This window comes from Balearica regulorum, chromosome 5 (assembly GCF_011004875.1).
Source record: "Balearica regulorum gibbericeps isolate bBalReg1 chromosome 5, bBalReg1.pri, whole genome shotgun sequence".
Classification (NCBI taxonomy): domain Eukaryota; kingdom Metazoa; phylum Chordata; class Aves; order Gruiformes; family Gruidae; genus Balearica; species Balearica regulorum.
In genome coordinates, this window is record NC_046188.1 from 37,997,961 (window position 1) to 38,010,078 (window position 12,118).

General features: G+C 49.7%; 1 long non-coding RNA gene across 1 annotated transcript; it reads left to right on the forward strand.

The window, feature by feature from the left end:
* The first annotated feature begins 1,660 nt into the window (after positions 1-1,660).
* Positions 1,661-5,090, forward strand: LOC142601916 (uncharacterized). The gene is made up of 3 exons (XR_012835489.1): positions 1,661-1,938; positions 2,680-3,097; positions 3,185-5,090. It is a non-coding gene; the product is annotated as an uncharacterized LOC142601916 (long non-coding RNA).
* Positions 5,091-12,118: the final 7,028 nt, after the last annotated feature.

Consider the following 12,118-nt stretch of genomic DNA (forward strand, 5'->3'; position numbering starts at 1 on the left):
AATGCTGGGGGAAAAAAAAAAAAAAAAAAGGGTATTATGGGACTTCTGTTCTTTAATTCCAAAAAGAAATCAAACATGTCTAGACTGTTGCACGCATGTGGCTTTCTTCCAGCCTTCTCCCACCTGGAGCAATAAGCTGGCTGGAAATTCTCCACAAAACAGTTTTCAACACCCATTTAAAAATGCTGTCACCCCATGCACACTAGCCAGTATTGACCAGCCAAATCCTATTAGGAGGCAATGTCAGATAGGGAAGGAGCTCTCAGGCGCATGTCCGAGAGAGCCTCTGCGGTTTCCTCGCTCCCTTTCCACAGAGGGAGACCGAGGAACCGGCCGGCAGCTCGCCCACGGCCAGGGCACAGGCAATGCACAGGGACATGACTGCCTGCCCTCCTGCGGGGAGGCTGTGGGAGCAGCAGCCACGTACCCACCCCACGGGGACACACGCTGCCCTCCTCCAGCCACAGCTCCATCCCCAGGGACTCGCCCCTGCATCAGACCATAGGAAACAGGGCTGCAGTTCAGGTGTGGTTTGGGGGGGTTTTTTGTTATCTGGTGAAATTGAAATTGCTGCTAACAAGAGATGTCAGAGCTGGTTGTGGAGAAAGACATTTTCCCTTTAGCTTGGAAGCGGCCTGAGTTCGGACTTCACATCAGGTCCCCGAGGAGCCGCGGTGGCAGAGGTGGGGGAGGACCAGCAGCCGGGGACCAGCAGCTCTGCCCTGGCAGCCATTCCAGCCCGTCCTCTTTGATAAGGCTGACAGCCTGGGGAGGTGGGAGGGTTGTGGGAAGCAATTAGCAGAAGGGACAAGGGAATTGCCCTGCTGACTGAAGCCTGAGGTCTACCTTGTCTGGCAGCAGCCCTGGCGAGACAGTTCAGAGGGAAGTGGAGAACCGTGTGGCCAGGCAGACATGAGACTCTCACGTATCTTAAGTCAGTCTTGGCCTTTTGTGAGGTTTCCTGAATCGCATAAACACTGAAGCTCAAGCTACCATGACCTATGTTGTGTTCAATCTTCTTCCAAGGTTACCAGTCCCAGACTTTTCATTCTTCCCCACCCTATTGAAGGAAGATCCTTCTTAACCCAGCACTGTAGCCATTTGTCCAGCCGAGGCTGAGGTGAGACACCAAAGTACCTGCATAACCAGTCAGAGATGGGAACAACCATCGGAGCTAGCTCCTGAAAGCCCCAGAGCCCCATTCCCTCCCTTTTCTTAGTAGATCTTCAGAGCTACCTGTAACTGGTTTCCCTGCTGCATGTCCTCACTCACAAACCCTCAACACTTTGCCATCACCCCCATCACCAAGCCTTAACAGAGCTGCCAGGGACATGGGTAGAGGGTTTAGCCCCATGTAGAGAAGAGGGCCAGGGAAATGGGCAGTGGCTTTCACACTTCTCTAGTCCAAAAAAGTCCAGATCATGTAATTTTCTGGACACGATGCAAAAGATAAATAGAGAGAGGTTTTGAGAAATCTGCTCCCACAACAGTGAAGAGCTTCTGAACTCAGACAGCAAGTTTGGTCCTTGTTTGAAATATTGCTTAGCACTGGTGGAATTTTACTGCACAGCAGTGGGGTGTAAGTAGGTCTAGATCATCAGATAGGAATCTTTCTAAAGCTATAAAACTTGAAGTAAGCAGAGAGCTGGGGTCAGACTGGGTCAGTTCCCTGAGGCTGGGGACTACAAAAGAAGAGCCCCCTGCTCGGGAAGGGGATGCTGAGCCTGTCTGCTGGCGGCGTGCCCTGCCTGACCCCGCATGGAGCTGGGCTCGTCTGCACGGCGGAGCGCACCGGCCCCACAGGTAGGTCAGGCAACCCTAGTCCTACATGTACACTTTACAGACCTGCTAGCAGCTTTTCACAAGGAATGAAGGTAGAGGAGATCTCTATTTGGTGGTTTTTGGATCTCTGCCATTGACTGCATCCACTGAAGACAGGTGAGGAGAGGGGCTTGGACCATGCCTATGTTCTGTGCCCAGGGTCCACCTCCATGAGACGAAGGCCACCCCTACCTTGCTTCACCACAAACCCACTTTTAAAGTCCCCAGACTCAACCCTTGGCCAGTGATATTTTTTTTCCCAAGAGAGTTTGTGTGCTCCAGCTCGAGGGCAGAGCCCTCCATCCTTCAGCTGGCCGTGGTGGATGGTGCTGTGGGATGCTGGTTGCAAAGCACTTGGGGTGAAAGGGGCTGCCTACACATGGGTCAGCACCTGCCCGAACGCCGACGCAGTTGTCAGGGGACAAGAGCCCCCATGTGCTGCCCACCTGCCCAAGGGAAGGAGAGGACCGACACCATCCACCCAACATGGCACATGGGCTGGCGTGGCACACGCTGGCTCTACCCACCCTGCCACCGATCTGGCACGCTGGTGGTCCGCATCTCTCCCCCTTTAACTACCGGAGCTGCATAAAAGCGCAAGCAGCTGCCTCTCAGCAGGCCCCAGCCAGGCTCCTGTGACGGAGAGAGCCAGGAGCCATCCTCCCCAGCTACCTGTGACCAAAGTGGTCCAAGACCCACCGTGCTGCAGGTCCCTGCTGCTCTGGGGGTGCCGCCTGCCCCCAGGGCCAGTGTGTTGCTAAACACGGCGGGGAGGCTGGCCAGGGAAGCAGGGAGGGATGGGAGCCCTTTCTCCCCCGTGGGATGCTCATACCTGGGCTTTTCCTCCTCCTCCTCCAGCAGGGCCAGCTCCTCTGCTGGGACGGAGACCATCCCAGTTTGGCAGCGACTGGGATCTCTGACGCAGGAGGAAGACACAGACCGCAGACGGGCTGTGCGGGAGCAGACGTTTCCCATCTGGCAGAGCCGACAGCTTTTAGGCGAATGGAGAACACTGTGGTTACACAGATACGCTATGTCCAACCAGCTATTCATATATAATTCAAGATGTATGTGGTGACATGCTTTAAGCCCTATAGAAGAATCTAAGATATGTATGGGATTACCAAGTACTTACTTTGATGGGTTATCCCAGCCCACTGCCTCGGTGGCATCCTCGTGCTCAGCACCAGCCATATCCCCCCATCCAGCATCGCTCCTCCGCCACTGTGATTTTCCATGGCTAGGAACAACCTGGACAGAACGAGGCAAGGAGCAGGTAATTATCATCATCATCGTAATCTAAAAATGATTTCTTTGGGAAGCTCAGTAATTTGATCAAATTCTCCCATCTTCTTCTACCCAGGGCCAAGCACGCCGCTTTCTTCACCAGCAGGATATTGTCTTGTTAATATTACACGAGTTATAAAAGGATGAATGAGCAATACCTATAATTTGATTCCATTTCCTGTATGGACAAAAAATAATTAGATTTATTTAAGAAAAGAAGAACAACTGAGATACTCATCACAGAGCGCTCCACCAGGAAATGTTGCAGAGCGAAGGAGAAAAAGCCAAGCCCCAGAGTCAGCTCTTTGAGTTAAAGTAATAAAATTTCTCCAGGAACATTCATAGATCTCACTAACACTAATTCAGCCTCTTCTTCTGTTTATGCAGCTATGAATTCTCTGACTGATTAAATCTCCCCCATCATACTTTTCATCAGAAGGGAACTTAAATCAGTTTGGTTTGTTGAAGGTAGTCAAGTACCACCTTAAACAAAATCAAAATTTTTGGAGAAAAATCCCAAGCTGCTACTTTACAGAGATGAACCGATAACAAAATGTATAATAAACTTAGCAAACATCACCACGACTGTTTAGTGAATTAGTTTACTATTTCTCAAAGAGTTTGAATGTTACCATGGAAGTATAACACAGAACAGATTCTGCAGTCAGAATATCTGCATATGCCATCCTTCCTCAGCCTGTTGCCGTATAGAACCGGACGCCCCCATGGGTTGTTCTCCAGAGAGCTCTCTGTGTTCATAGATTTGAAAACGTCAATTAAAGATTGGACCAACAAGAAATGGCATAGTCTCAGTGCAGCGCTCCGAGCCGCCCCTTGGAGACAGGATTCAATGACGTTACGATCAAATTTGCACTATTATCGGTTTCTTTCTCATCTCCTCGTCAGGTCGTCATTTAGCACCGGCGAAACTCTTGTTGCCGGCATGGCTGCCTCCAGCTGCCCGCTCAACAGAGCACAGGCTGAGCGGCACCAGGGGTGGGGGAACAGTGGAAAGGAAAAGAGAAGAATCACAACCTGCCTTAGTAAGAAAATGGCCCGAAAGGGGCTTTTGTCTTTGTACGCAAGGCAAATACGGCTTTCACGTTAATCTAAAAAGCAGGCAACTGGACCAGCCAGCTGCAGCACCTTAGGAACGGCACGCGTGGGTTTATTGTAGCTTCTGATGGATGCATGCGGCCTTGTAACCTGAAATGACATTCGAAATGCTTTTTCAGGAGTTCCTCTCTCTGCTTGCCTCTCCAGTGCATCGGGCAGGTGCAGGTTCACCTCTGCAGAGCGTTATGCATCGCACCATTAACTTCCAGTAGGAAATTGGGCTGTTTGATACAAGACATACAGGGACAAACGTCTGCAGTGCTAACGCCTCTGTGGCGTGGCCACAGAAGAGTCAACATCATGCAACCACCCAGCCACTGCGCTGCAAGTGAACTTTTCTCTTTGCGAGAAACCCCCGGGTTTGACTTGTGCTGCAGCAGCCAAGGTGATCAACAGCACGGCAATTAAACGCACAAATTGTCGAAACTGCTTGGAGTCTGGTTTCATTTAATTATCCTAAAAGACCTTAGGAAAAGGTAGCTTTGACTTCCCTGAATCATACAAATTCCTGCTTTTCTGGCTGTTTCCTTCCCATACCCAAGTCCCCCAAGTCTATGTTTCCCCTTCCCATGGTTATTCCAGCCACGACATGAGATCCACGGTTTATGTCTCCTCTTACTCCACCACCTCGTCCCCAGCCCCGTCCTGCCTGCGCCTCCCCGCATGGCTTCGCTAAGGGGGAGAGATCCCTGTGAGCCATCTGCACGGCAAGGAGGGCACACCTTCCCCCCAAAAGTCGGAAGATGGGGTGAAGCGAGGCGTAGCGTTCCCATAACCTGCTCCCAGCAGCCAGGGCCATCTCAGGATTCGTCCGACCAACAAGAGGCTGCTCCCATTCGTGCTGCCTCCAAAGTCACCGCCGCATTGTATAAATCTTTGACAGGCCAAGCCTTCCAAATACCGGATCCTTTCATCATGTCTAGGATGTAAAAGATAGGGGTTCCTGCCCCTGCAAGGCACTCTGTAAGAGCAGTAGTAAAGCTTTTCCATACGCCTCAGTTCAGCACGTGAGGACAACTCTGCGCTCGCCATCGTTAGCAGGCAGCGGCTTCACAGTTTAACCAGTGCTGCCACAGCAAGTGTGTTTAAACAGTGGCATGTGTGTGTGTATGTATAGCTATACATTTTCATATAATATAAACATATACAGGCAAATTAAAACAACTTGACTCAGAGGAATATGTAAAACATTTTTTCTGCTTTTGCCTCCTCTCGGGGGGGGCTGAAGCCTGTGCTGCATTCAGTTCCCTCACAGAATCACAGGTTGGTAGGGGTCAGAAGGGACCTCTGGAGATCGTCTAGTCCAACCCTCCTGCTAGAGCAGGATCAGCTGGAGCAGGTTGCACAGGATTGCATCCAGGCGGGTTTTGAATATCTCCAGAGGAGGAGACTCCACAACCTCCTCAACAGGGCAGCCTGTTCCACTGCTCGGTCACCCTCAAAGTAAAGAAGTTTTTCCTCATATTCAGGTGGAACTTCCTGTGTTCCAGTTTGTGCCTGTTGCCCCTTGTCCTGTCACTGGGCACCACTGAAAAGAGTCTGGCCCCATCCTCTAGACATCCACCCTTCAGATATTTGTAAGTGTTGATGAGATCCCCTCTCAGCCTTTTCTTCTCCAGGCTAAACAGACCCAGCTCTCTCAGCCTTTCCTCATACAAGAGATGCTCCAGTCCCCTCATCATCCTCATAGCCCTCTGCTGGACTCTCTCCACTAGTTCCCTGTCTTTCTTGAACTGGGGAGCCCAGACCTGGACGCATGACTCCAGATGTGGCCTCACCAGGGCAGAGTAGAGGGGGAGGATAACCTCCCTCGACCTGCTGGCCACACTCTTCCTAATGTACCCCAGGATACCATTGGCTGCCTTGGCCACAAGGGCACATTGCTGGCTCATATTCAACTTGTCCACCAGGACTCCCAGGTCCCTCTCTGTAGAGCTGCTTCCCAGCAGGTCAACCCCTAACCTGTACTGGTGCATGGGATTATTCCTCCCTAGGTGCAGGACCCTACGCCTGCCTTTGTTGAACTTCATTAGGTTCCTCTCCACCCAACTCTCCAGCCTGTCCAGATCTCGCTGAATGGCAGCGCAGCCTTCTGGTGCGTTGGTCACTCCTCCTAGTTTTGTACAATCAAAACACTCTTTACACTCTGTCCCCTCATCCAGGTCATTGATGAATATGTTGAACAAGACTGGACCTCGTACTGACCCCTAAGGCACACCACTGGCTACAGACCTCCAACTAGACCCTGCACTGCTGATCACAACCCTCTGGGCTCTGCCACTCAGCCAGTTCTCAACCCACCTCGCTGTCTACTCATCCAACACACACTTCCTAGACTTGCCTATGAGGATGTTATGGGCGACAGCGTCAAAACCCTTGCTCAAGTCGAGGTAGACAACATCCACTGCTCTCCCCTCATCTACCCAGCCAGTTGTGCCATCATAGAAGGCTATCAGACTGGTCAAGCATGATTTCCCCTTAGTGAATCCATGTTCACCACTCCTGACAACCTTCTTTTCCTCCACATGCTTAGAGATGACCCCCAGAATGAGCTGTTCCATCACCCTTCCAGGGATGGAGGTGAGGCTGACTGGCTGCAGTTTCCTGGGTCCTCCTTCTTGCCCTTTTTGAAGACCGGAGTGACATTGGCTTTCCTCCGGTCCTCAGGCACCTCTACTGTTCTCCATGACCTTTCAAAGATGATGGAGAGTGGCTTACAATAACATCTGCCAGCTCCCCCAGCGCTTGTGGGTACATCCCATCGGGGCCCAAATTAGGCAGAGTCCTGGCGGACATCAGCAAGGACACAACCCCCGGTGCAGTGCCTCTCGCATGGACAGTCCCTCCACCCTGCTCTCAGCATCCAGCCCCACATCCTGGCAGCAACCTGAAACCCAGCCCAGCCGGGAGGGCGATGGCCGGAGGAGCCACCCCAGCAGCCTTGTGAGGTATCATGGGACCTAAGTGCGGTGGTGGCCGTCACTTAAGGGTCAGGACTAATGAAACCAAATCTTTGCCAGGCTGAGCCTAGCTGCTGATGGCACCTCTGGGCCTTCAGCAGTCGTTCACCACCCTGGTGCTGTTTTCTTAGGGGATGATCTTGGGCTGTTAACCATCTATGTCCAAGTGCTACGTAGAAACGCCCAAGTCTTTTGCTCAGTTCTCGTATGGACCCATGGGTGCCGAGATGGTCTCGGGTGCCCCAGGCAACAGAGCCCTGTTCAGGGTGGGCTGCTGGGCACGACAGGCTGTAGAGTCCCGTCCTTCTCACTGTGTACCTGTCCCGCTCGTAATACAGGCTGCAAAGGACGTAGCTACGCTTGTGTCTGTTGCCCAATTAAGATATCAGTAATAGAGATATTAGAACCCATTTTAGGCCCTGCTGTCAACTAAAAGTATCTCTAATGATACTTGGGGTTAATGTTGGAAACCTATCGCTGAGCCAGCGCTGAACGCAGTGAACGTACGGTGTTCTGGTTTGACAGACAATGCTCGGACCTTTCAGCACTGGAAACACCTCTCCACAAGCCCAAGCATTATGGCAACATCTACATTTATCAGCTGAACTTGAAGTCTCATAAAATATGCTTAGCTCAACAGAGTTTATTTTCTATGTCATTCCCTATCAGTTTGCACTATTAATAAGCCACAATATTTTCTTACTTCTTTTTTAGCTCTTGTCCCATATCGAGCCTTCCATCGTTCTGCCGGCGCTGAAAGCAAGCCGACGTGACTGGAATTAGGTCATCCCGTTTCCACGGCTGCTTCCCAGTCCCCTAGAGCTCCCCTAAACTCCAAGGCTTATTAATAAACCCCCTCCCTCCCCTATATTAGCGGTTCAGAAACCTCTCTGTGTAGTTAGTTGAAAACTCCCGAGGACAAATGATCTGCTCCTGGTGGTTGGAGATACCCAGCAAGAGCAGCAGCTGCTTGCCGGCTTTCCTGCGGCGGGGGCACCTCACCCAGGGATCCTGCCCGCCCGCCGCGCGCTGCTGCCCACCCTGCCTGACTGCAGACTTTCCGCTAATTCAGCACTTTCAGCTAATCCTGGGCAAACAACAGGTTCCTTCTGACCTGGATTTAATTAAATGCTCCTTCTTGCCCTTTATTCCATTTTTTTTTTCTCCTTAGGACTTTTGTTTCTCTCATTACTTGCCCACATTTCCTCATTTCTAATTCATATTTATTGCAGTGAACTTCCCCTTTTCACTATTTGCTAATTATAAATACATATTTTATTAGTGCATTTACTGGCCCTGCTACTACGCAAGCTCATTTGCAAACCACCAGTACCCAGCTCTCTTGGAGTGGCTTTTGGACTTACTAGGAAAATATCCTAAAACCGTTTTAAGTCAGGGCTGGAGGGAGAGAAGCCAGAGCTACGTTATATCCTGCTACCGGCAGCAGTGAAATGGGGTTTTTGCATCCTGAAATGAAGAGCAAGTGTGTCATATCGAGTGGTATCAGGAAGGGAGGGAAATGGGGTCACAGTCTCTGCGCAGTCAGAGTTTGCAGTTTAAATGTGTTAAGTTTTGTTTGTTGTTTTTTTCCCCCAGCTGTACACAGATGAAATCCTTTCTTTTAGGCAGTTCAATCGTTGTATAGCACGATCAGCTGAGGACTTCATTTGGTTTAAACTTCACAAATGTAATCAGCTAAGCAATGCACTCACTTTAAGTTCGGTAATAATTTTCACTTGGCAAGAGTAAGACTAAAGTAGACTTGCCCTTGGGCTGGAAGCAAACACCGGCTTGGGAAACTACAGGATAAAATTGTAGAAACGTCAAAGGTATTTCGGGCCCGGCAGCAGGAGACCTCAAGATGTGTCACTCAGACTGAAACCTTCCCATGTTTGTGCAGATTTTCAACCGAAGAGCATAGCGAAGCGATTAACGAGCCATTACTCCTGCTGTCTGCTGCTATTTGTGCGTCTCTAGCAAGGTGATCTACTGTCCCAACATGTTCGTTACCTGCTGGGAAGCTGCACCACGACACATCTGTGTCTTTCACATCTATAACATTAGTGGAGGGAGTGAGAAAATACACCCTTCCTGGCCAAACACAGGGGAGATGAAAGGTGAAGAGCCCTCGTGTTGGGTGACAAACTGCAGTTTTGACTTTAAAAGTATGCGTAAGTAAATAAAAATCTCCATCTAAGGCTGTAAATCGCTTCCACTGTTGCTCAGACAGATTATCCTAGTCGGCCAGCCATTTAGGAATTCAAAACATTGCTACAGACTTTCCCAGCTTAAAAATAAGTCTTCCACATCATCAGAAACATGTACGAGCTAAAAAAAAAAACTTCTTTATGGAAAGACTAGAGATCTGCCCCGTAGGACACGCTAAATCAATTCTCAGTTCTCATGGTGCGTTAAAAGGAAACACAGGACCGCTGCTGCCGGCGTCCCTGCGTGCAGGTAAGCGCATCGCGTGGCAGAGTCGACGTGTGTGGAAGCCAAACCTTGGGAATACTCAGAGTTTAGAGAGGGCTTGTAAACAGCTTGAAGCACATACTCCCTTCATTCCAAGCCTGTTAAAGCCTAGATCGGCTTTCCTTTCTCTCCCTCCAAAGCTTAGGTAGGTGGGAAGCAGACTTTTCTCCTGCTTTGGGGAACGTTGTTGTATTTGAGGGTATAATCCAAGCCAGGAAATGTCAGATCTGGCCGTAAGGTACTGGAAATGGCTCTGAAGCAAAGAGCATTGCAACCTCCTGAACTGGGGACAGTTTCATTTTTGCTTTCTAGGCACCCAACACTGCAAGTCTCTTTAGATCCTCGAGGGCAAAAAAAAAATGTACAGAGCTCCTGGAGGAGATGTAGAAACCTCAGGAAGGGGAAGAGCGAGTTAGAGGAGGCTCTTACCTTGGAGTTCTCTCTTCTTCCTGCAAGGACGCATTAGTTTTCTTTCCTCATTTTAACAGGCTGCATAAAGATCAGCCTGAAATGAGGCCCCAACGCTTCCTTCCAAGGTCCAAAGGCAAGCATCAACTAAAAATGAAGTGCTCTCCTCTGGGGATCTTTCTTCAGCAAGTCCCAGGCGATATGAAGCTAAACCAGGCAACCATACCACAAAAGAGACAGAATCAGCCGGTCAAAATTGGGGACAGCCTTGCTGCTAACGACCATCTGTTTGGTCCCCCGGAGGCTGCAGGCAGAAGTGATCCCGACCGGGTAAGACACCGTGGTTGGCCCCTTTGCAGGGCGCTGCGAGGCACGGCTGTGGCTTCTCGGCTGCTACGGATCAGTGACCTTCCGCTGTCCAAGCTCAAGCGCATAAGTCACTTCCGCTAACGTACTGCTTAGGCCTTCAGGAGGTAGATTTAGAAGCAAGTGATGAACTTTTATGCAGAACCTAATTGGTATTTAGGGCATGTAGGTTTTTTTGTTTTTTCTAAATACATTTCAACTCTTTTCCCCTTCCCTGATGGAATTCAGTTCTGAAGCTCATGCTGTACATCCATGTTTTGAAGAGTTCAAAACTTATCTCCTAAGCATTTAACCTCAAATGCTGACCTAAAGCCAAAGCTCTTTGAAAACATCCATCAGGCTTTCCTTGAAGCAAGTTTTGTTTCAGAGAAGCAGAACTTGACCCTTTTAGTCTTTGCTCTGGAAGCAGGACACTTACACACAAGACTTTCCCAAAGAGCATATGGTTCGACCGTTTTGAAGTGACCAGAACGCAAATCCCGAAGTCCGAAGGAGCTGGTGGTTTCAGCTGTTAATGCTGCTATAAGCAGCCGTGGATTGTGAAGTAAAATGCTGCAGACCACTGGCTCATACTAATGTTGTCCCAGGGGTAGATTCCACCTAGAAACAAGCAACTCCTGTAGCACCTGATCACAGAAGTGCTAGGCATAGAGCCAGAAGCACGGTCTGGCTGTGAAGGACCTGGTCCCCCATCAAAAGTTCAAGTTCAGGCAGTTTTTTGCCTATTTATAGGAACATACAAAATGTTTTTACTCATTTGCACCACCTACTTTCAACAAGCCAGTGTGCAACCAGCAGCTTCGGCAAAGGGGTAACTCTGATCAGCTCTAAAAGCAGCAGCAATGCCAACCTACACCCGTGCAGCAGCTCCAGCGCTGCGTAGGGCTTGGCCGATACTCGAGACTGGAGCTGAACAGAAAAATATTCATGAGATAGAAAAGCTGAGCCTGCCAGCCACATCCCAGAACAAACCGCTCACTGGCTTGGGCGCTCATTTAGGAGGTTAGTATTAAGTGTCCACAGGAAAATAATAAAACCAATAATCATGCACACTCTGCCCAATTGGGAAAGGACAACTCTCCCCCGTTCAAGACAAACGGGATGTGTACAAGGCTGGGTTGGCATCTCCCTCTTGCTCTCCAGACCAAGGATCACACGAGGTGGAGAAGGGAAAAGATTCCTTTAGCATTTTCTCAGCAAACTATAAACGGACAGAGCTGGGCTCAAGGCCCCGCTCCAGTGTTTGTGGAACAGTTTCCATTTCCACGTCCCTTTGCGTTTCAGACAAAAGCAGAACAAAGCTCACCTCTGAATAATGCAATAGGCTGATGCTTAGGATACTCGAGTGAAAGGCAGGAGAACCAAGTTCAAGTCCTTGCCTTGAATGAGGCAAACATCAAATTCAGATTGCTTATTTCCTACACACCACACTGGCATCTCTTTTGATATTTCACTGCTTTTGACCTGCACAACCCACTGAAGAAAACTGTGGGAAATCTGCACCTGCCATGACCGGGGGGGGGGAGGGTTTGCTGGGGTTTTTGGTGTTGGGGTTTTTTTCCCCTAAATAATTGCCACTTTCTCAGTAGGTGTTTGAAACAGAGTTCTTGTTCATATTAGTTTAGTATTAGGTGGACTAATTAGTGCACCCCGACACAGCTGCAGGAGCATGCTGATGTGTTTTATAA